Consider the following 25492-nt stretch of genomic DNA (forward strand, 5'->3'; position numbering starts at 1 on the left):
GAATCCAAGGCCCTGTGTGGATGGGAAGTGAGGGTTAGGAGGAAGCTGTAGTGTGACCCAGAGAACACAGACAGGCCTGGTGTGGCTCAGTGGAGGATCTCTCCTGGCTATGGTCTAAGGGCATGTTCAAGTCTGCAGGGTTGTATTCACCCTTTAGACATTTCCCGTTCTTGCCCACCTGCCCTTCTGACACCTCACACAGCCACCCATTTCCATCAAATCAAAACACTTTTGAAGTACTGGTAACTTAAATGCAGAGCAGCTTATGCTGAAACTGCTTTTCTGAAGCTACTCATGTGGGCATTTGTAGTAGCCAGATAAAATCTGGAGTTTGGCTGTCAGAGAACTCAAGGGGAGTCTGTCGCAGGCAGGATCTTCAGCCTTAAAGCTGACCTCTGCTCTGTGGCTGATTCCCTGGCTCCCCTCCTAGTCAGTGAAGTCCAACATGATTTCTTCGTTTTCCTGAGTTTTAAAACCCATATTGGCCACAGCATAGTCAGCCTCCTCCCTCTCCCTCCCTACTTTATCCATAGATAGTTGCATCCCAGGTGATAAATTATTGAACAGTAATCAAAATAAAGTATAGATATGGTCCATTTGGGGGGTATATATTTGATTATAGAAACAAACAAATGTGTAAGGGTACCTTAAGATTAGTGAGAGTTTATTTTTGAGCTCCTAAAAGAACTTCTGTATATAGGATATACTAGCATATTTTATTTCTCAGATAGCATGCACTCAACTTCTTAAACTAAAATGTAGGGGCTTCCCTGGTGGCGCAGTGGTTAAGAATCCGCCTGCCAATGCAGGCGACACGGGTTCAATCCCTGGCCTGGGAAGATCCCGCATGCCACGGAGCAACTAAGCCTGTGCACCACAGCTGCTGAGCCTGGGCTCTGGAGCCCGTGAGCCACAACTACTGAAGCCCGCACGTCTAGAGCCCGTGCTCCACAACAAGAGAAGCCACCGCAATAAGAAGCCTGCGCACCAGAACAAAGAGTAACCCCCGCTCGCCACAACTAGAGAAAGCCCACGCGTAGCAACGAAGGCCTAACGCAGCCAAAAATAAAATAAATTAAATAAAATAAATAAATTAAAAAAAACACTAAAATGTAAGCAAATCTCTAAATCAAAATAAGAATTAAACCCACACTATCAGAATTAATGTTGGACCCTCCTCTCCCAGTTTTGGCAGTATTAATTATATACTCTTTGTTTTTTTAGTTTATACCAATTTATTTACTTGACAGTTATTTATAGATATTCATGATTTTTGCCTATTTATTAACTTTTTATTTTAATAGTTCTTTATACTGGCTTTCATGGATTTATATGAAGAAAAAGTATGGAAATAAATATATGAGATAGTACATGTGATTTTCTTAAAACAGCAGTTTTTAAACAAAATTTATTTATTTTTGGCTGTGTTGCGTCTTCATTGCTGTGCGTGAGCTTCCTGTAGTTGTGGCGAGCCAGGACTACTCTTTGTTGTGGTGCGTAGGCTTTCATCGCGGTGGCTTCTCTTGTTGTGGAGCACAGGATCTAGGTGCGCGGGCTTCAGTAGTTGTGGCTCGCGAGCTCTAGAGCGCAGGCTCAGTAGTTGTGGCCCACGGGCTTAGTTCCTCTGCGGCATGTGGAATCTTTCCAGACCAGGGTTCGAACCTGTGTCCCCTGCGTTGGCAGGCGGATTCTTAACCCCTGAGCCACCAGGGAAGCCCGAAACAGCAGTTTTAATGTTAGTTGCCTAGTTTATGATAATTAAGGATAGACTTTTATATCATTTATTTAATCAGTTTTTGGAATTGTACCCTTCCTTGATAAAAACATAGGCATTTAATTTGAAAGTATTCATGTGTCCTTCGTAGTTTTCGTCAAAGATCTGGATTTATTCTTTCATCCATATCCTTGTTTTAAAAAATGTGGATGAATGAGTAGTATCTTGTGTGAAGCCACGTGAGGCCATTTAATATTTTATTTATTCTTTCAAGTTGTTGTTTTCTTCCATAGCACTGGGTGACAACTGAACCATCTAAGTCTAGTTAGGATTACTCAGATGAATCATTACACATTTTTGATATTTAATGTGTAAGAGCCAGTTCTTCCATATCGTAGTGGCTGATTAGGGGAAAAAACTTTAGCCAAGCCATAAAATGACTAACAGTATTGATCAAGCTGTAAGCCAGTAAGTGATATCTGATTTCTAGAGTGTGTTATAGCCTACTGATTGTAAGGAAATAAATTGTCATAATCTGCAGGAGGGTAGGAAATTGTCTCTCTTAGTTGAGTGTGAATTTAGTATTACCATGAAGCACTTGAGAAACTAAATGAATGTCTCAGAAACTGAAATAATTTTAAAAAAAGATACAGTTTAAGTGTATGTCTATATTTGCAGTATTAATGTAAAATGCTCATTTAATTTGTATACTCTTGTTGATTCTGATCCTCTTATATTTATTTCATCATATGTAACTAGAAAGTAATTTTTTAGTTACAGCTTTTCTCTATTTGTATGTGTTCCCCCCCGCTCCCCACCTTAAAAAAAACTATCTTGATTTCACTTGTTATCTTTAAAACATTTAAAAGATAAAATATAAGATATTAACATCTGAACCACAGCTTAACTGTATGTGTTGGGCCAGTCATTTTAAATAACTTGAATTTAGTCAGGATGTCAATATAATTTCATGTTTTTCCAGAGAATTCACCTGTAACTCTACACGTGAATTTAGTCAGAAAGCTAAGAAGTGATTGCCTGTAATTCTTTGTCTCTGTAACTTTAGTCTCAGAATTCCCATTGAGTAATTTTAGTGACTATCTTTTTGTTACATTAAAGTTGACAATAAACACTTTAGGTCTTTTTTTCCTAAATAGTGTTAGTAGAGGGATGTTTAATAATTTTCCTGATTTTGATTGCTTGGCTGTTAATTCATCTTATTTAGGGATTATTTTGCTAAAGGAGAATAAGTGTCAGCTTTGTTTGAAAGGGCTTCCTGGCTCACCATTTTAATCACTTTGCTATGGGTCCTTCACAGAATTCTGCTGCATCACAGAAGCTGGAAGTTCTGATGTTCCATTGAAATCACAATGGAAAGTCTTGACTTGACCGGTAAGAGCAGCCCTGCAGGTGCATCTTACTTACCTGGAAGCAGTGAAGCTGTCAGGAGCTAAGTGGTAACAGAGCTGGTCTCAACTTTTTTCCATCTGATGGATTCACCTTCCGTATTGATCAAGGAAGTGTGATAATTGTGTATTTTTTTGGTCAATTTTATTAGTATTTTTAAAGGGACACTTTAATCTCTATCATCAAGTAAGTTAAATTTTCCTTTAAAATCATGAATTTTAAAAAATTAACTATTTCAGAATCTCTGGTTTGTTTCTCCACAGTAGTGGGCTGTTGGTGAAAAGTCCATTTATTGAAGTCCTAATTATCTAGAGAATACATACCTAAATAAATATTACATTGGCCTGTTCCCCCAAAGCCTTTTTTTGTATTGCCTGAAAGAGTTGAGATTTTAAAATATATACATGTGGCAAATTATATCAAACTTTGAAACTCACAGATACTATAATTCTGTCCTATTGTATATAAGTTATATTCAAAACTGCTTCTTTAGGAATATTTTAAGATTAATTTTGGTCATGATTACTTAAATGCATAGAGTTTTCTCAGTCTGGGAATGAAAATGTGTGATTGCTTTACTGATGTTTCAATACTTTATGGTGAACTGATGATTTATAAGACCAAGGAATTTAATATAAGTTAAAATTAACAGAAGTAGTAAATATTGTTTAGTTGCAATTTTCAGGACATGAACTTACTTTTCAATTTTTTTATTCATTGAAATCTTAAATCTTTTCTGTTCTTAAGTATTTTTGATAGCTTATTAGGTCCGTCTAGAATATCTGTGTCTACCTTTTTTGTTGTAGTGAGTATGTGACTGAATGTTGCTTTTATGATATGAGTATAAATATAAGGCCTCTGAACCATTCTTCTGAATGTTGCAGTCTAGGATTGTACACATTGTAAAAATAAATGCCATTTAGCTTGTGTGTTTACTAGGATATTGAAACAACAAAAAATCTTAGTGCCAGTGAGAAGATTGGGATTTAGTTAGTTTTCCTCCTTTCTGTGCTATCCTTTAAGGCACAGTGAAGTTAGAAATATAAATTCTGGATTTACAAATGCCAGTTAGGATACAGTTGGTTATGGTTTTTCTGGGTCAGCAGAATAGACTACAGAATATTTGAATATCTATACTGAAATGTCAAATATGTTCTCGATTACTAATCCTAAAGGCAGTTGAGTATAGTGAGATACAAAGAAAATTAAATTTGTGGCGGTATTCTTAGTTTTCTGAATATGAATACATATATAGAAAGTAAAGCGGGACCTTTTATATTACCTATTCAGAAAACTAAATCATTAATCAGTAGTTGTTGGCAGTCTTGGCTTAAGTAGCCATCTCATCTATGATCTCTAAATGTTAATCAGATTATTTTAATACAATATTTTTATTGACTGTAAGCAGAAATTGACAAAAAATGCTGATAAAATTTAAGAAGACTGAGACTTTATACTTCTAGCATAACTATACATTCATCTTAAATACAGTATTAACTAACAGAAAATTGCCACACAAAATCAGGAGTAATTTAGGAAACAAATTTTGGAAAATGTTACCGAGCAGAATGATGCCAGGGTTCAGTAAATATGGGAAACATGCTATTTAAGTTAGCTTAGGCAAAGTTTTGTTTAATTATCCAGAGAATCCCCAAGTCTTAGTGGTTTATAGCAGTAAAAGTTTCTTTCTCGCTCATGTTCATGTTCTTGATGAATTTGCTGCCACTCTGCTCCATATCCTCTTCATTCCTGGACCAAAGCTGAAGGACAACCTCTCTGGGATGCTTAAGTCTTGTGGCAAAAGGAGAAAGGAATGATGGTGGAATCTGGGCTCTTTAAACTGCTGCTGAGAGGTGGTATATGTCACTACCTCTTATATTTCATTGGCTAAAGCATGTCACATGGCCAACTCATGGCATTGGATAGGAGTGGCCTTTTAAGAGGGGTGGGTAGGGGAAGGCTGATAGGGAGGCATAATGCATATTTTAAGTATAATATCTGCATAATCCTGTCTACGGTTCTTCTAGACAGACAGAATGCACCTTGTATGTTAAGCTTCCAGGAAGTCCTGTAGTAAATGAATCTGTTTAACATGGAAAGTTATTTGACTATGAATCCTCTTGTAGTTACGTGGAACACATTGAGCTTTGAAACCCTGTGACAAGTTTTAAGGAATGAGGAGTTGATACAATTCAAGAGTTTCATTAAGTTTTGAACATTATCACTTTTCCACTATGCAATAAGTGGAAATACAGTCTATACTAAACTTACTTACCTTATTGTTTTATAAGTTGTTTTAAAATGAATGAAAATTACTGCAGACTGGACCCTCTGTGGTTTGCATACAGCATTAGAGAAGGGATATAATGATTCTCATAATAACTTCCTACCTATGTTTACTAAGTTAAGAACTTTTGACAGATGTTATCTAATTGGATATAGAGGAAGAGCATGAGAAAATGGGTACTTTGCTTTTTCCAGTAATAATACAATAATTTTACCATGTAATGGTAACCAAATGCTTCTACTTAAGATCAATTTAAGGAATCATTCTAGAGAGAAAAAATGCAGAATACTATAGGGTGGTTAACAATTGAATCCCATGGGTTTTCTGATGTACTTCACTCGAGGTCATAGTCACTCTACAGTGATTGCATTATTCGCTCCTAAGTTTTCTAGAAAATTGCTAGGCATTATGAACTCAACCAATGTAGATTTGATTAATCCCACAGGTTTTATAAAACATTGCTACCAGACCTGTGTGGACTAAGATGATTTAAATATCAAGGAGTATATAAACAGTGCTTTGTTCGATAGTTCATAGTTCTTTAAGATTGGGGAGAAGGAACATTCTTAGACATCTGTGGAGTCAGAGAAACTTAGGCATAAACCGTAGTTCGGGAACTTTTAAATTGAAAGAATTTGGGTGTTTATGTAACCTCTCTGAAATTTTGTTTTCTCATCTTAATATCGGATAACGATCTCTACCTTGTGGAATTCTGATAATTAAATAAGGGAATTATGTTGAGTGTTGATACGCTGCCTGGCACATGGGATGCAGTCAAGAAATGGTAGTTAAGAAAAATGTGATCATAGTTCAATAATCTTGAATGCACTATAATATACCTTTATTACAGTGTATGTATGTATAAGCTGTGTTTGCATATTTATATTTACACACACATACTTTGAGTTTTAACAAATTGTCCTGAATGCATAAGAGCCTATATATTCAACAGTTACCACTGAAAGGGTGAATCCTATAGAGATACTAGTCACCCTATGATCTAATAAATCACTTCTTGCCACTGAGAACGTAGAAATCCTAAGGACAGAGTGATTGCCAAAGGTGGATATATGGCCTTGACTCTGGATATTAATGAGGTCAGCATCAAAGAAATCAAATTTTATATAACCTCGGTGCACAAGGTACAAGGACAGGAGACAGTGCCACAGAAATTTTCTTCACCATGTAGAGCAAATGTTGTTTGGTTTCAAAAGAATCAGCATTTCTCTTTCAAGATTTTTACGCTGCTGTTTTCCAGGGAGGGTGAGATTATTTAGATTCCTTCGAGGACTTCTCTGTTGGCATTGTCCCCTTGCACTCAGAATCAGGACAACAGAGGATATCTCTTAGGGGTTGAAAGCTTTATGCTATTTCCAAATGACAATTTAATGTAGAAGAACACACACATATATAAATAATTTTGGAGTGAATTATTCTTCAGATTGCTCCAGGCACTTCTCTTCATAAACGAATCATTGTTGCAACAACTATCAGTGACATATTCAGCTGGATTTTTTGTGTGTTTGTTTATTTGGCTGTGCCGGGTCTTAGTTGCGGCACGTGGAATCTTCGTTGCCGCGTACAGTATCTTTTAGTTGTGGCATGCGGACTCTTGGTTGCGGCACGAGAACTCGTAGTTGCGGCATGCATGTGGGATCTAGTTCCCTGACCAGGGATCAAACCCGGGCCCTCTACACTGGGAGCACAGAGTCTTAACCACTGGACCACCAGGGAAGTCCCCTCAGCTGGATTATTGATAGAGTAAAACTATTTCAAAAGTAGAATCTTTTAATTTTTAGAGATTATATAGTCTGCTTGGGCTGCCATAACAAAATACCACAGACTGGGTGGCTTAAATAGCAGATATTTTTTAACAGTTCTGGAGGCTAAAAGTCCATGATAAAGATGCTGACAAATTGTCTCTGGTGTGGTTGCTCTTCCTGGCTTATGGACAGTTGCCTTCTTGCTGTGTTCTCACATGACCTTTTGTGTGTGTGTGTGTGTGTGTGTGTGTGTGTGTGTGTGTGTGTAGAAAGTGTGCTCTAGTTTCTTCCCCTTCTTAAAAGGACACCAGTTCTATCAGATAATGGCCCCACCCTAATGACCTTACTTAACTTTTACCTACTTCTAGGGTCTATCTCCAAATATAATCACATTGGGCTTTGAGGTTTCATCATATGAATTTGAGGGCAACCAGTTCAGTTCATCCCAGAGGTAATTGTTTTTCTGTACCAAAGAGTGAAGTGAAAGTTAAAAAAAAAAACTTTCTATGTTATTTAATCTATAAACAAGAAAACCTGGTTTACTATAGTCATCTAAGACTAAAAATATCTTTGGATCTTTGAGATGGGAGACATTTGAAATTACTGAATTCATATTTCTTCCACTTTGAAGTCACTGCATGAAAAAGTGTCTTTCAAGTGAAGGGATCAAATCTAAGAACTTGAAAATTAGAGTGTTTTGTATGATGGAGGAATTACATCATTGTAAAAATCGATTTCCATGTGTATTCATTGTTTTCTAGGAATGGAATGTATTTGAAAATTAGGTTGAGGAATAAGACGATTACTCTTTCGAGTTGTATCTGTTTCTGCTTACTATAATCAAGCCAATTCACATTTTTTCAAGGCTATATTCTTTTACTTTGTGAATCAGTTGTGAATTCAACAGGGAAATGGCATACTCTTAAAGATTCTGGAAAACAGAAAGAAGAGATTGTTTATTTGAAATAAAGCCAGCAGAAGCCATGGAGTCCTAAATCTGCTCTTCTACCTGTTTATTTTCCTGCCTCCCACTCTCTCTTTTTTTATCCATGTTTTTCTTCTTCCTCCTTTCCCTTCTTTCCTCTGATATCAGCTCTTGAGCTAGGGAATCATCGTATTTCTCAAGTATGATAGTCTAAGTGCAGTTCTTTGAACATTTGTATAGTACTTCTTTCTACTACACAATAGGAACTTTTTCTGTTAGGTAAGTCAGTTGATGGGTGTTTGGGATTACTGATGGGTAATAGCATTGATGTAGGCTCAGCTTAACTCTTCGTTTTATCTTTAAACTTTTTCTAATATGTGTGTTCTGTGTCACTAGAATAATTTCAGTTTCTGGTGATTTACTGCCTTTATAAAAACAAAACATACTCCAAAGGAAACAAACCTTTGAGACATGTACCTTTGTATAAAAATAATTTTAAATTGATTTGTAATTTTTTTTCTCATCTTGTGTGTTTATAGACTAAAGGATAAGCTCTTGAGCACCGATCTAATTTTGTGGATGACAGTTTAATTGGTTGAAAATTATTTTAACTCATTTATCTACCTTTGTGTTTTTTTTGAATATTATTATACTTTTTTATACAGCAGGTTCTTATTGGTTATCTATTTTATACATATTAGTGTATATATGTCAAGCCCAATCTTCCAATTCATCCCCCCACCCGCCGCTTTCCCCCTTTGGTGTCCATCCTTTTGTTCTTTACATCTGTGTCTCTATTTCTGCCTCGCAAACCAGTTCATGTATACCGTTTTTCTAGATTCCACATATACGTGTTAATATACGATATTTGTTTTTCTCTTTCTGACTTACTTCACTCTGTATGACAGTCTCTAGGTCCATCCACGTCTCTGCAAATGACCCAATGTTGTTCCTTTTTATGGCTGAGTAATATTCCATTGTATATATGTATCACATCTTCTTTATTGATTCGTCTGTCGGTGGGCATTTAGGTTGCTTCCATGACCTGGCTATTGTAAATAGTGTTGCATTAAACATTGGGGTGCATGTGTCTTTTTGAATTATGGTTTTCTCTGGGTATATGCCCAGTAGTGGGATTGCTGGGTCACATGGTAATTCTATTTTTAGTTTTTTAAGGAACCTCCATACTGTTCTCCATAATGGCTGTATCAGTTTACATTCCCACCAACAGTGCAAGAGGACTCCCTTTTCTCCACACCCTCTCCAGCATTTGTTGTTTGTGATGCAAATTCTAACCAGTGTGATGTGATACCTCATTGTAGTTTTGATTTGCGTTTCTCTAATAATTAGGGATGTTGAGCAGCTTTTCATGTGCTTCTTGGCCATCTGTATGTCTTTGGAGAAATGTCTGTTTAGGTCTTCTGCCCATTTTTGGATTGCGTTGTTTGTTTTTTTTTAATATTGAGCTGCATGGGCTGTTTATACAGTTTGGAGATTAATCCTTTGTTGATTCATTTGCTAATATTTTCTCCCATTCTGAGGATTGTCTTTTCATCTTGTGTACAGTTTCCTTTGCTGTGCAAAAGCTTTGAAGTTTCATTAGGTCCCATTTGTTTATTTTTGTTTTTATTTCCATTACTCTAGGAGGTGGGCCAAAAAAGATCTTGCTGTGGTTTATGTCAAACAGTGTTCTTCCTATGTTTTCCTCTAAGAATTTTATAGTGTCCGGTCTTACATTTAGGTCTTTAATTCATTTTGAATTTATTTTTGTGTATGGTGTTAGGTATTGTTCTAATTTCATTCTTTTACATGTGGCTGCCCAGTTTTCCCCATACCACTTTTGAAGAGACTGTTTCTTCTCCATTGTATATCCTTGCCTCTTTTGTCATAGATTAGTTGACCATAGGTGCATGGGTTTATCTCTGGGCTTTCCATACTGTTCCATTGATCTATAATGCTACTTTTGTGCCAGTACCATATTGTCTTGATTACTGTAGGTTTGTAGTATAGTCTGAAGTCAGGGAGTCTGATTCCTCCAGCTCCGTTTTTTTCCCTCAAGACTGCTTTGGCTATCCAGGGTCTTTTGTGTCTCCATACAAATTTTGAAATTTTTTTGTTCTAGTTCTGAAAAAATGCCATTGGTAATTTGATAGGGATTGCATTGAATCTGTAGATGGCTTTGGGTAGTGTAGTCATTTTCACAATATTGATTCTTCCAATCCAAGAACATGGTATATCTCTCCATCTGTTTGTGTCATCTTTGATTTTTTTCATCAGTGTCTTATAGTTTTCTGAGTACAGGTCTTTTACCTCCTTAGGTAGGATTATTGCTAGGTATTTTATTCTTTTTGTTGGGATTGTTTCCTTAATTTCTCTTTCTGATCTTTTGTTGTTAGTGTATAGGAATGCAAGAGAGTTCTGTGTATTAATTTTGTATCTTGCAACTTTACTAAATTCATTGATTAGCTCTAGTAGTTTTCTGGTGGCATCTTTAGGATTATCTATGTATAGTATCATGTTATCTGCAAACAGTGACAGTTTTACTTCTTCTTTTCCAATTTGTATTCCTTTTATTTCTTTTTCTTCTCTGATTGTGGGGGCTAGGACTCCCAAAACTATGTTGAATAATAGTGGTGAGAGTGAACATCCTTGTCTTGTTCCTGATCTTAGAGGAAATGCTTTCAGTTTTTCACCATTGAGAATGACGTTTGCTGTGGGTTTGTCTTATATGACCTTTATTATGCTGATGTAGGTTCCCTCTATGCCCATTTTCTGGAGAGTTTTTATCATGAATGGGTGTTGAATTTTGTCAAAAGCTTTTTCTGCATCTATTGGGATGATCATGTAGTTTTTCTTCTTCAATTTGTTAATATGGTGTATCACATTGATTGATTTGCATATATTGAAGAATCCTTGCATCCCTGTGATAAATCCCACTTTATCATGGTGTATGATCCTTTTAATGTGTTGTGGATATTGTTTGTTGGTATTTTGTTGAGGATTTTTGCATCTATATTCTTCAGTGATATTGGTGTGTAATTTTCTTTTATTGTAGTATCTTTGGTTTTGGTATCAGGGTGACAGTGGTCTTGTAGAATGAGGTGGGGAGTGTTCCTTCCTCTGCAATTTTTTGGAAGAGTTTGAGAGGTTAGATGTTAGCTCTTCTCTAAATGTTTGTTAGAGTTCACCTGTGAAGCCTTCTGGTCCTGGACTTTTGTTTGTTGGAAGGTTTTTAATCACAAGTTCAATTTCATTACTTGTGATTGGTCTGTTCATATTTTCTGTTTCTTCCTGGTTCAGTCTTGGAAGGTTATACTTTTCTAAAACTGTGCATTTCTTCCAGGTTGTCCATTTTATTGGCAAAGAGTTGCTTGTAGTAGTCTCTTATGATATTTCATATTTCTGCTGTGTCCATTGTAACTTCTCCTTTTTCATTTCTAATTTTGTTGATATGAGTCCTCTCCCTCCTTTCTTGATGAGTCTGGCTAAAGGTTTATCAATTTTGTTTGTCCTCTCAGAGAACTGGGTTTTAGTTTTATTGGTCTTTGCTATTGTTTTCTTTGTTTCTATTTCATTTATTTCTGCTCTGATCCTTATGATTTCTTTCCTTCTACTAACTTTGGGTTTTGTTTGTTCTTCTTTTTCTAGTTCCTTTAGGTGTAAGGTTAGATTGTTTGAGATTTTTCTTGTTTCTTGAGGTAGTATTGTGTTGCTATAAACTTCTTTCTTAGAACTGTTTTTGCTGTATCCCTTAGGTTTTGGATCATCATGTTTTCGTTGTCATTTGTCTCTAGGTATTTTTTGATTTCCTCTTTGATTTCTTCAGTGATCTCTTGGTTATTTAGTAACATATTGTTTAGCCCCCATGTGTTTGTGTTTTTTATGTGTTTTTCCCTGTAATTTATTTCTAATCTTATATATTGTGGTCGGAAAAGATGCTTGATATGATTTCAATTTTCTTAAATTTACTGAGGCTTGAGTTGTGATCCAAGATATGATCTATACTGCAGAATGTTCCGTGTGCACTTGAGAAGAAAGTGTAATCTGCTGTTTTTGGATTGAATGTCCTATAAATATCAATTAAATCTATCTGGTCCGTTGTGTCATTTAAAGCTTGTATTTCCTCATTAATTTTCTGTCTGGATGATCTGTCCATTGGTGTAAGTGAGGTGTTAAAGTCCCCCACTATTATTGTTACTGTGGATTTCCTCTTTTATAGCAGTTAGCATTTGTCTTATGTTTTTAGGTGCTCCTATGTTGGGTGCGTATATATTTATAACTGTTACATCTTCTTGGATTGGTCCCTTAATCATTATGTAGTGTCCTTCCTTGTCTCTTGTAACATTCTTTATTTTAAAGTCTATTTCATCTGATATGAATATTGCTACTCCAGCATCCTTTTGATTTCCATTTGCATGGAATATCTTTTTGCATCCCCTTACTTTCAGTCTGTGTGTGTCCCTAAGTCTGAAGTTGGTCTCTTGTAGACAACATATATATGGGTCTTGTTTTTGTATCCATTCAGCCAGTCTGTGTCTTTTGGATGGAGCATTTAACCCATTTATATTTAAAGTAATTATCCATATGTGTGTTCCTATTACCATTTTCTTAAGTGTTTTGAGTTTGCTTTTGTAGTTCCTTTCCTTCTCTTGTGTTTCCCACTTAGAGAAGTTCCTTTAGCATTTATTGTAGAGCTGGTTTGGTGGTGCTGAATTCACTTAGCTTTTGCTTGTCTGTAAAGCTTTTGATTTCTCTGTTGAATCTGAAAGAGATCCTTGCTAGGTAGAGTAGTCTTGGTTTTAGGTTCTTCCCTTTCATCACTTTAAATATATTGTGCCACTCCCTTCTGGCTTGTAGAGATTCTGCTGAGAAATCAGCTGTTAACCTTATGAGAGTTCCCTTGCATGTTATTTGTCATTTTTCCCTTGTTGCTTTTAATAATTTTTCCCTGTCTTTAATTTTTGTTAGTTTGATTACTGTGTTTCTCGGTGTGTTTCTCCTTGGGTTTAGTCTGCCTGGGACTTGGCACTTCCTGGATTTGGGTGGCTATTTCCTTTCCCATGTTAGGGAAGTTTTCAACTATAATCTCCTCAAATATTTTCTCGGATCCTTTCTCTCTTCTCCTTCTAGGACCCCTCTAATGTGAATGTATTTGCGTTTAATATTGTCCCAGAGGTCTCTTAATATTGTTCCATAGCAGTAAATTCCACCATTCTGTCCTCCAGGTCAATTATCCGTTCTTCTGCCTCAGTTATTCTGCTATTGAATCCTTCTAGTGTATTTTTCATTTTAGTTATTGTATTGTTCATCTCTGTTTATTTGTTCTTTAATTCTTCTAGGTGTTTGTTAAACATTTCTTGCGATCTTTGCCTCCATTTTCTTTCTGAAGTCCTGGATCATCTTCACTATCATTATTCTGAATTCTTTTTCTGTAAGGTTGCCTATCTCCACGTCATTTAATTGTTTTTCTGGGTTTTATCTTGCTCCTTCGTCTGGTACATAGCTGTCTGCCTTTTCATTTTATCTGTCTTTCTGTGAATGTGGTTTTTGTTCCACAGGCTGCAGGACTGTAGTTCTTCTTGGTTCTACTGTTTGCCCTCTGGTGGATGAGGCTATTTAAGAGCCTTGTGCAAGCTTTCTGATGGGAGGGACTGATGGTGGGTAGAGTTGGGTGTTGCTCTGGTGGGCTGAGCTCAGTAAAACTTCAATCTGCTTGTCTGCTGATGGGTAGGGCTGAGTTCCCTCCCTGTTGGTTGTTTGGCCTGAGGCAACCCAGCACAGGATGCTGCAGGCTCTTTGGTGGGGCTAATGGCAGACTCTGGGAGGGCTCATGCCAAGGAGTATTTCCTGGAACTTCTGCCGCCAGTGTCCTTGTCCCCGTGGTGTGCCACAGCCATCCCCTGCCTCTGCAGGAGACCCTCCAACACTAGCAGGTAGGTCTGGTTCAGTCTCCTATGGGGTCACTGTTCCTTCTGCTGGGTCCCGATGTGCACACTACTTTGTGTGTGCCCTCCAAGAGTGGAGTCTCTGTTTCCCCCAGTCCTGTCGAAGTCCTGCAGTCAAATCCCACTAGGCTTCAAAGTCTGATTCTCTAGGAATTCCTTCTCCCATTCCCGGACCCACATTTGGGAAGCCTGACGTGGGACTGAGAACTGTCACTCCAGTGGGTGGACTTCTGTGGTATAGTTGTTCTCCAGTTTTGAGTCATCCACCCAGCCATTATGGGATTTGATTTTATTGTGATTGTGCCCCTTCTACGGTCTCACTGTGGCTTGCCTTTGTCTTTGGATGTGGGGTATCCTTTTTGGTGAGTTCCAGTGTCTTCCTGTTGGTGACTGTTCATCAGCTAGTTGTGATTCCGGTGCTTTCGCAAGATGGAATGAATACACATCCTTCTAGTCTGCCGTCTTGAACCAATCTCCTTATCTGCTTTTGATTTCGGTTTCCCTCTAAAGCTATTTACAGAATGACTGAAACTCAAGCCTTGTATATGATAAGCTTTAGCAATGTATTTCTTCTGTAGACAGTAGGATCAGTCTACTGATATTGAATTTACTAGTTAAGGACAGTACAAATGAAGTCAGACATACCACTTCATTCATTATTACTACTATGAAAGGTGATGGATAAATTATTTTTATACTGAAGTCCATACATATTCCCTCTGATCTCTATTACAGAGAATTGTGTTTCTCCAGATAAAGAAATGGATCAAATGGTGTAAAATTTCTCATAACATTGCAGTCAGAATTTCCATACATTTTAATGTAAAGTATGTACTGCATTTACTGGATATTCTGTACATACACAGATAAATGTAAATGTATACGAGTATATACATGTAATTTTTTTCAGATAACCTCTTGAAGAAGCCAAGAGACTTAAGTTTACATTAGAGAGTCTAGTTTGTCGATGGCTGTATACTCCAAACGTAGAAACAGTGTCTGACATGTGGAACTTGTTTAGTGAACATTTGGCGAATTGATAATACAGGAGTTCACTTTTGTTAATCATGTATTCCATTGACTTTTATGTTAATAAACATCCCCAGGTCTACCTGGAGATAGTTGTTCTTCCCAGTCTGAGTTCAGGAAGGGGAGTGTTTCTTAAAAATACATCTTTCTGTGCCTTTAAGTTGCAGTTAGTCCTATAATCAATAAATGTTAGTAAGCTTAAGAACTTAAAATGAAGGACTTCCCTGGTGGCGCAGTGGTTAAGAATCTGCCTGCCAGTGCAGGGGACATGGGTTTGAGCCCTGGTCTGGGAAGATCCCACATGCTGCAGAGCAACTAAGCCCGTGCGCCACAACTACTGAGCCTGCACTCTAGAGCCTGTGCACCACAACTACTGAGCCCGCACGACACAACTACTGAAGCCCGTGTGCCTAGAGCCTGTGCTCTACAGCAAGAGATGCCAGCGCAATGAGAAACCGGAGCACCACAACAAAGAGTAGCTCCTGTTCACCGCAACTAGAGTAAGCCCGCGTGCAGCAAAGAAGGTCCAATGCAGCCAAAAATAAATAAATAAATTTATTTTAAAAATTAAAAAAGAACTTAAAATGAGCAGCAAAGAATTTCTGGGTAGCTGTTAGCTCATTTGTGGTGTACATTGAGTCAGCAGGGGTTTATTAAGAGTTGTAAGCCTTCTGCCAAGTACTTCCCTAACACTCCATCAGTGGCCCTGTGAGTGGAGTGCCTGTTAAGGTTCTGAGATTTAAGGAAGGCAGATTGGTTCAGGCTGGGCCTAAAGAGATGCTATATGGTACCTGGATTCAGTTAATATGTAACCGAAATGTTGACTAAAGTCCACATTTAGATGTTTTATTCTTAGGGGTACTATTTTTAGGATATTTCCATATTCAAATTGATCTATAAAGATGATAGAGAAGAGCATTGTGTTTTGGTTTTATAGACTTTTATAATTTGCTCAATTTGCAGTTGTTCTGCCTCTGCCATGGTTATATTACTGTTCTTAAAAAGTAGATGAGTTATCTAATTATTTCAGTGTTTACTTAACTTTTATTGTAAAGTCATTTATTACCAAGCATCTCTTTGAGGCAGAAGTATTCCTCTTCAGGAATGTAATGTTTTAAGGTGTTGAATTATCATAGGCACATACAGTGTACAGGTTTCTTGAAAGAGCCAGCTAGATGGGGAGGAACTGGCTTCTGAATAAGGCTTAAATAATAAGAAGATACCATTTATGTGATGAACAGTGTCCCAAGCATTCTTAGTTTTGCCACACTAATTAGAAGATTAGAGAGTGAAACCTACAGAATGTGAGATGTATCCATGCAGAGGAGTATATGTCCATCTATCTATCCAGGCAGCACCCGGATGGACACGAATTGAAATTGAACCATGACCTTAATATTGTTTTTGAATATCTGCTATGTTTTCAGCTTTGTTAGAGTTGTCATATCATCAAATGGGTGTATTATATAAAGAGAAAATAGAGAAAAGTTTGAAATCAGCAGCCACTGTCAATCCCCTGTTTAAGTACCAAACCTCTTCCTATAGCAGTCATTTTGTCCTGCCATTTGATGACGCATACAGCTCATCTTTCAGTTCATTTGGTGAAATGAATACTTAAAGGATGATAGTTTTCAAGTTCGAAAGTTTAGTTTTTCCTGTTAACCTAATGGGTGCTGCTTTTCCTTATTATTCACTGAGAGTTTCACTTTTTAGAGAACATAAGATAAATCTATCTTGTTGATGGTAAAGGTGTCCCAGTTATGTCTCTTCTTTATGAATTTTTACCTAATCATCAAAGACATAGAATTTTTTACCGATTACTTCTATTATTATAAACTATTCCATACATTAGAGTTCATAATGTGCCTGTGAAAAATATTTTAGAACTTTTACTTCCTAATGCTTATAAACATTCTTATTCTTGCCTCTGGATTGTCAACTGCATAATGATCACTATTGCTTCCTGGAGATTCCTATGGATAGGTAGATTTCCTTATAGAAGACAAATTTAAATGGATCACTTTTTTAGGCTGTAATTTGATCTCAGAAGCATAGGCTGTGGAGTCAGATGGACTCTACACAAGACTACATCTAACTCAGTTGTTTACTGATTGGGCTGTGGGAAAGTTACTTAACTTCATCTGTGAAATGGGGTGAATACTGACCATGTAAGGTTCTTAAGAGGATTAAAAGTGCTGCAGGGTACACTGCCAACTCAGCACAATGGCAGGGTTGCTAAGAAAATGTTTGTTCTCACAATGACAGTGGGTCAAAAGTGGCGTTTGACTTTTTTTTTTTTTACTGCTTTAACTGTTCCTTGAAATGGAATTTCAAGCATGTTATTGTCTCTATTCACAACAAGGGAAATGTCATTATACTGCACATCTTATATTAAAAGTCTATAGAATACAGGATTGGCTTGCTTTAAGCCATTAGGAAAGAATAACATTTATTCTTTATATTGTTAGATATCTTAAAATATTTTCTATACAATCATAATAATAGATGTTTGAGTTTAATTATACTTTGCCCAATTTAACTTTGCAATTTTATTAAAGCATAATCAAAGCTCAAATATATGAAAGTATTAGGACATAAGTCATCTATCATTCAGTGGATTATAGTTATTTCAGGAGTATTATCATCTCATACTGTTGGTATTAACAAAATTATCACCTCAAACAACAAGTAAATTATTTAAGCATAATAGTACATTTTTATAATTACACAATTTTCTTCAAAGACTATAATTATTTTAACAAAACAAGGAGCTATATTATAAATTCTTAATGAATTTTAAAGTATGAGAGCTATTTTTGTAAATTGATTATCTCAACCTGATAACTATAAAAAATTTAAAAAATTTTAAACAGCTGTGAACTCATGACCTTACTCTGTTCTTCCATAACTAGGCAAGCAAAATTTCACTTCATTTTAGGTCATTGGCTTAGCATTTCACAATTAATTGATCCAAGAGAAGAAAGTATTTTTATTTCTAATAATTTTCATGCACATGAGCATGAAGCAGTACACCTTTGTCCTTTGTCCCTAGTAACTTTTATTTATTAATTTTGAATATCTCTAGTGTATCTAAACTGGTTTTGAAGATGATTTAGGACCATCTATGAAAATACTTTGGTTCCTTCAAAAAGCTTTTCTGTAAGTTAGCATGTATGTATTAGGTATTTGTGATCTTTTTATAGCAATTTTGCCTTTTCCTAGTCGAATATGTGAACTTTCTAACCATAACAACTATGGATTTTATAGACTTTAGTTATATATTTTTTCAATTATTAGTGTACTGTATATTGAAATTCTAAACCTTTATGGCCCACCTATAAGAGTGAGGAGTGGGCTTCCCTAGTGGTGCAGTGGTTGAGCGTCCACCTGCCGATGCAGGGGACACGGGTTCATGCCCTGGTCCAGGAAGATCCCACATGCCGCGGAGCGGCTGGGCCCGTGAGCCATGGCCGCTGAGCCTGCGTGTCTGGAGCCTGTGCTCCGCAACGGGAGAGGCCACAACAGTGAGAGGCCCGTGTACCGCAAAAAAAAAAAAAAAGTGAGGAGTGTTTGCACTCTTTCTCCAGCTCTTGTGTTCCTTTTTAGAACCTGAACTCCCTATAGTAATCTCATTGGAAAAATGTTTTATTTAAAGATAGAGTAATATACTTTCTGCTCCTCGGTTTGTTTATCTGATAAATGTTTACTATGTGCAAAGTGTTAGACACTGTCAAGGTCACGATGTGGTAATAGAAGGCAAACTAATTAGGTAGAATAAAGGTAGATAAATAAACCTCATTAAGAGTTCTGGGGAGGATCTAAAATCCCAGGTAGGAATATCAGGGAAGACTACACAGAGGAGTAAATACAGAAGTCTGGAGAAGGCGAATACAGGCATACCTCATTTTATTGTACTTTGCAGATATTGCATGTTTTACACATTGAAGGCGAGACAACCCTATGTCGAGTAAGTTTATCAGCATCATTTTTTTCCAACAGCAGTTGCTCACGTTGTGTCTCTTTGTCACATTTTTGTAATTCTTGCAATATTTCAAACTTTTCCATTATTATTGTATTCATCATAATGATCTGTGGTCAGTGATCTTTGATGTTATTATTATAAAAAGTTTATGACTTGTTGAAGGCTCAGATGTTGGTTAGCATTTTTTAGCAATAAAAAAATATTAAGGCATGTACATTTTTTTAGGCGTAATGCTGTTGCACACTTAATAGACTACAGTATAGTGTAAACATACTTTTATATTCACTGGGAAAACAAAAAATTTGTGCAACTTGCTTTATTATGTTGATATTTGCTGTATTCAGGTGGACTGGATCCAACCAAATCCACAATATCTTCAAGGAATGCCCATCCTTTTGCCATTTGGATGGGATGTTTGTGAGGGTAAAATGGGAAATTTTGGTCGCAAGCTAGATGTAAGAGGGTCTTGAAAGTCACAGTGAGTTTACTTTTTTTTTCTTAAAGGCAGATAAACCACTGAAAATTTTTGAGTAGACAATATAAATGGGATGGATTGGAAGGGAAAAGAGGTAGGCATTGGAAAGTTTGGTTTGGGGGGCTTTAGCATACATATCCTAGGTAAGAAGAAATTTGTTTTTCTAATAGGATTTGAGAGTTGTAAATAGGACCATCGTGGGAGACATTATGAAGGTTATACCCTGTCTGGATGTATCTTAAAATATTTTGGATTGAGGTATCCAACTCACAAAATCAAATAAATCTTCTCCCAGTTTGCAAGGCAAAAATTAATGGATACTCACTTTTAAGGATTCCTTCAATGATTTTCTCAAATGTCTGATGCCTACTACTATTTAGCCTGTGTGTGTGTGTTTCTGTGTGTTTTTAGTGATTGTAAATTTAGCTTTCACTCTGTTTCTCAAAGAATACAAATCCTGTCTTATCGCTTGAACCAAACTACTAATGTGTAGAATTTAGCAACAGATTGAACTTGTGTTGGGGATGTAGAAGGAATCATAAGAGGGAAAGAAGCGGTGGGGGGGTGTTGAAAAGGAAGTCAGAGGTAGGTTTTTAATTTAAGTGTAGATGTTTAGATAATCCTACTACCATATGTAGAGAGATGTAGTAGAAACTGATTTATGGGAGGGGAAGGTGAAGTTTGGGGTGGATTGGATTTGAAATGCAGAGAGTATCCATGTGATTATGTATAGGATGCATTTATGAATTTGATGTGAGTTTGGAAGAGATTCCAGTTGAAGATGGGTATAGCTTAAGAGAGGGGTGGAGCTGAAACTTTGAAAATTGGTGAAAGTAGAAAATATGGCTAAGACAGAACCTCTGAAAACACCTACCTACTTGTTAAGAGACGTCTAAAGGAAAGAAGAACAATCAGGTCTTTAGTGGGAAGAGCAATATAGTGCTAAGGAAGATGGGAAAGAGTTTTCAAGAAAAATAGAGACATTTAATGCTTAAAAAAGGTGTTTGGGGAGACTTCCCTGGCTGTCCAGTGGTTAAGACTTTGCTTTCCAGTGCAGGGGGTGCAGGTTCGATCCCTGGTTGGGGAGCTAAGATCCCATATGCCATGTGGCCAAAAAACCAAAACATAAAACAGAAGCAGTATTGTAACAAATTCAATAAAGACTTTTAAAAAAAATGGTCCACATCCAAAAAAAAAAATCTTTTTTTTTAAAAAAAAGGGTGTTTGGGTTAGGTGATCCATGGGTCCTTTGGAGAAAGCAGTTTTAAAAATAATTAATTCAGGACTTCCCTGGTGGCACAGTGGTTGAGAGTCCTCCTGCCGATGCAGGGGACACGGGTTCGAGCCCTGGCCTGGGAAGATCCCACATACCGTAGAGCAGCTGAGCCCGTGTGCCACAACTACTGAGCCTGTGCTCTAGAGCCAGTGAGCCACAACTACTGAAGCCCGTGTGCCTAGAGCCCGTGTGCCTAGAGCCCGTGCTCCACAACAAGAGAGGCCACCACAGTGAGAAGCCTGCGCACCACAACGAAGACCCAACACAGCCAAAAATTAATTAATTAATGTATAAAAATAAATAAATGGGGTTTTCTTTCAAAAAAAATAATTCATTTTATTGATGTATAGTTGATTTACAACATTATATTGTACAACAAAGTGATTCAGTATTTTATACATTATACTCCATTCGAATTTATCTTAAAATATTAGCTGTATTCCCTGTGCTGTACAATATATTCTTGTATCTAGTTTATTTTATACATAATATTTGTGCCTCTTAATCCCCTACCCTTACCTTGCCCCTCCTCCCCCTTTCCCTCTCACCAGTGGTAACCACTAGTTTGTTCTCTGTATTTATAATTATGTTTCTGTTTTGTCATATTCATTTATATTCATTTGTTTTATTTTTTAGATTCCACATAGAAGTGATAATATACAATATTTATCTTTCTCTGTCTGACTTATTTCACTAAGCATAATACTCTCTAGGTCCATCCATGTTGTTACAAATGGCAGAATTTCATTCTTTTTTATGGCTGAATAGTATTCCATTGTGTGTGTGTGTGTGTGTGTGTGTGTGTGTGTGTGTGTGTGTACACATATATATATACACACATATATACCACATCTTCTTTATTCATTCATCTGTTGATGGACACTTAGGTTGCTTTCATACCTTGGCTATTATAAATAATGCTGCTATGAATATTGGGGTGCAGATATCTTTTCGAATTAGTGTTTTTATTTTCTTGGGATGTATACTCAGGATTGGAATTGCTGGGTCATATGGTAGTTCTAGTTTTAGTCTTTTGAGGAACCTTCATACTGTTTTCTGTAGTGGCTGCACCAATTTACACTCCCACTAACAGTGTACCAGGGTTCCTTTTTGTCCATATCCTCGCCAACATTTGTTATTTGTAGACTTTTTGGTGATAGCCATTCTGATACTGTGGTTTTGATTTACATTTGGAGAAGCAGTTTTTGTAGAGTAGTCAAGGAAGAAGCCAAGTTGTGTATATGTTTTCAATATTCCCCTTTCATTTCCACTTTCTTGATTCTATTTTTAGCTGAAACTATGTTGAGCCACTGTCTTCGTGGAGTAATCTATAATGACTCAAAGCCACTCCCTGGGAGCATAGAATTCATCTTCTATAAATATAGTTTTAATATTCTTTTCTTTAAATGTGTTACCTAAGACTGTTTCAAATCAGATCTTATCCAGATGCTAATATTATTTCCTCAGATACACTAAGTGTGACTTTCTTTAAAATATCATCAGCAAACATACTTCCTAAATGCCTCACCCGTAGGACTTACATTTATTATAATTGGCATTACAGAGGGGTAAGTGAATTCCCTGTCATTGCCAGTTCTTCTTTTACTCTAAGTACACTGGTACTTTTAGAAAGCCCTACTGTTTTAATAAAGATCCTGTAGAAAGCTCTTTGGATTAGTAGGGCCACCTGCACATGAAATTTCTAGGTTAGAATCAGATACATAGCCACTTTTGTTTCCATCTGCAGAGAATAGTTGTAAGGGTATAAAAGACTCACCCTAAGTAGTAATAATGATTATAATTTTAAAGACTCACCCTAAGTAGTAATAATGATTATAATTTTAAAGAACTGCAGTAGTTATTATTTGCATTTCATGTGCTAATTTCTGTATGTGTATTTTTTTCTTATCTTCACAATGACTCTTAGATGTAGGTATCATTACTCTCATATTATATATATGAGAGAACTGAGGCTCAGAACATTTAAATAAATTGTCTGAGCTTCTTGAGTGATTGAAGACAGAGCCAGGATTCAAATCAGCTCGTTCTGACTTTCAAAGACCATGTTCTCTACATGGCCCATGCAAATTAATGATGTAAATATTTGAAATTTGAGCTTTAGCAACCTTGATGGCAACTACTTGGTCCAGTGGAGCCCAATTGGAGCCCAATGCCTTATTACTTTCTTACCTTTTCCTTCCAACTAGGGATGAATAGTTTCATTTGCTTAAACATATCGCCATTCTCTACTGTTGATTGTCAGGCTCTCTTCTGTATATTTAGTTCCCTTATTTATTTAATCTTCACATCAACTATTTGAAAGGTAGATGTATTTCCCCTTCAACGTTTTATTTTGAAACTTCAAACATATAGCATATGTTTATACTCACCACCTAGATTTAACCATTAACATTTTACTATACTTATTTTATTACATACCTATAATCTGTGCATCCATCATCAGTTCAATTTCTTTTTGATGCATTTAAAAGACATCACTGCAAATCCCCTAATTACTTCAGCATGTATATTATTGATTGTAGCTCAGTATTTATGTACAAGTCTTTTCTTTTGATGTAAAATTTACATTCAGTGAAATACACAAATCTTAAACATATATTTTCTGGATTTTGATAATCTCATATATGTACCTGTATAACCCAAATACTTATGAAGATATAAAACATTACTATTGGTAGGTGTCTCTCTTTACTCCCATTTTGTACCTGAGGAAACTGAAACACAGAGCAATTAAGTAATCTTCCCTAGGTCATACTGCTAATAGGGGCAGAGCTGGAATTCAAGCAGTCTGGCTGCAGGGTTTGTGCTCTTAACCACACCACCATACTGCCTGTGGGTTATCCCCACATGTTCAGGTATCCTTTTACATTCATGTGTACAAATGTAATTTTGTTTTTAACATAAGTGTGTAGACACAGAAGTAGTATGCTTAGGATTAGTGAGTGTAGAAATGCTGTTCTAGAGATGCGTTGGTTTCTTACAAGAGGTTTATGGCAAGAGAAACTAAGAGGGAAAGAAGTACCCTTCATCAAAATACTATGGTGAATCTCTGTGTAATAATTGTGTCTTAATTGCCATCCTTGATGAATGTTTCCACATATAAAGTAACAATATTTTAAAGACAACACTGAGGTTCAGAAAAATCCTAAAGTGCCACTTGAAACAGTTAAAGGTAAATAATGTTCAGGATAGTTTTGTATTAAGCATATTTTGGCTCTGTTATAATTATTAGAAAATTGTTCATCTATGTGTGATATATGTAGTACCACTTGCCTTGATACCTCAGACTCCAAAATAATATAATTAAACCAACTTGGGATTTATAGTTGTGACACTTGTAAAGTTTTTAGCAAAGAAACTGAATGTAATTCTTTGGCCTTTCCAAATAAATTACATAAAAATATGAATAAAGATTGGAATAAATGATATAAACTTTCTTTGTTTGTAATACTTAGGTGTACCATCCTTATGAGAAGAAATTGTGTTATCTTTCCTGCATTGTGTTCATACCACAAGCCGTATCTTAAATTTGACCAGTTCCCTTTGTTCACTATTCAGTTATAAAAAAGCACTGTCATATGTATTTAAAAAAAAAAACAAACCCTAAGTATTGCTCAAAAAGCAATTAAAAAACACATGTAGTTAACAGAACCTAGGCAGTCACTAGAGGGCAGAACAGTACTGTACTTTAGGCCTGATTTGACAATTTAAAAAATTGCTGAACATGGGAAAATATTGATACACAATTGAATAGAAATTTCTTTGTGGTCTTATTGTCTTGCTGTGAAATCCACTCACATGCTTATTACACTTGTATCAAAGGAGCTTTTCTGACCATTACAGAAAATTGATTACAATTAAATCATTGCTACTATATGCAGTACCCTGAAATAGAATTGCAGTATAGACTTTAGGTACGCGACATCATGAGAGAACATGTTTGAGACAGGTTTACTAGTACTCAGATGTAAGAACTCATTGAAATGTGGAGCTTTTGATCTTTCAGCTGAAATTTGTTGAATCACCAAAACTTTGAAATTACAGTTGTAAAAGCAATGAACTAACTGTGGCTCCTTTTTAAAAATGTTAAAATTTTGTCAAGTGCCTGTTCACGTAATTTCCTTTGTGTTTGAAATTTTCTGTCATTCTGATATAGTTTTATTCTGCTTTATTTTTTTCTGATAGATTTTTTTTAAATAAATGAAGCTCTGAAGTAAAGTATCCTAAGAGAGTAACCTCAGCAGTTCATTGTCTGAACAGATAGAAAGTTTTATCTTGAATGTGTGGTTTGAACTTTATTTTATAAAAACAGTTTGGATTTATATATGATTCATTTCTAATAGAGAACATAGGACATCAGAAAAGGCACTGGAGTTCGGAATCAGAAGATTTGGGGCCCCAATGATCATATTCTTGCTTGTGACCTTGGGCAAGTCACATTACCTCTCTGAAGTAACCAGTTTCTAAACTCAAGAATTAGAAAAATATTTCCTTATTTACAGCTGGGTTAATAGGAGAATCATGTTTGTATCTGTGTGTAGGTCTCCAAAGATGCTACCACATAAAGATGAATTTTAATAGATAAAGTTACAAGCTCAGAAAAACCTTAGAAATAACCTTGAAGTGGTCAGTTATATCATAAATTTAGTAACATGAATGCACCTATAA

The 25492-nt window shown here is 36.2% G+C and overlaps 1 protein-coding gene across 7 annotated transcripts in view; it reads left to right on the forward strand.

Annotated features, from left to right (window-relative positions):
- The window catches only part of BBX (BBX high mobility group box domain containing), a 277999-nt gene that overhangs the window by 114331 nt on the left and 138176 nt on the right, over window positions 1-25492 (forward strand). For 4 of the 7 annotated variants that reach the window (XM_030836707.2, XM_030836705.2, XM_070045447.1 and 1 more), the window contains exon 3: window positions 3033-3106. The exons of the other annotated variants lie outside the window; for them this stretch is intronic. The gene's annotated coding sequence lies outside the window, so the exon portion shown is untranslated. The remainder of the gene's footprint in view (window positions 1-3032; window positions 3107-25492) is intronic. 7 annotated transcript variants of the gene reach the window in all.

Source organism: Globicephala melas, chromosome 4 (genome assembly GCF_963455315.2).
Source record: "Globicephala melas chromosome 4, mGloMel1.2, whole genome shotgun sequence".
Taxonomy (NCBI): Eukaryota; Metazoa; Chordata; class Mammalia; order Artiodactyla; family Delphinidae; genus Globicephala; species Globicephala melas.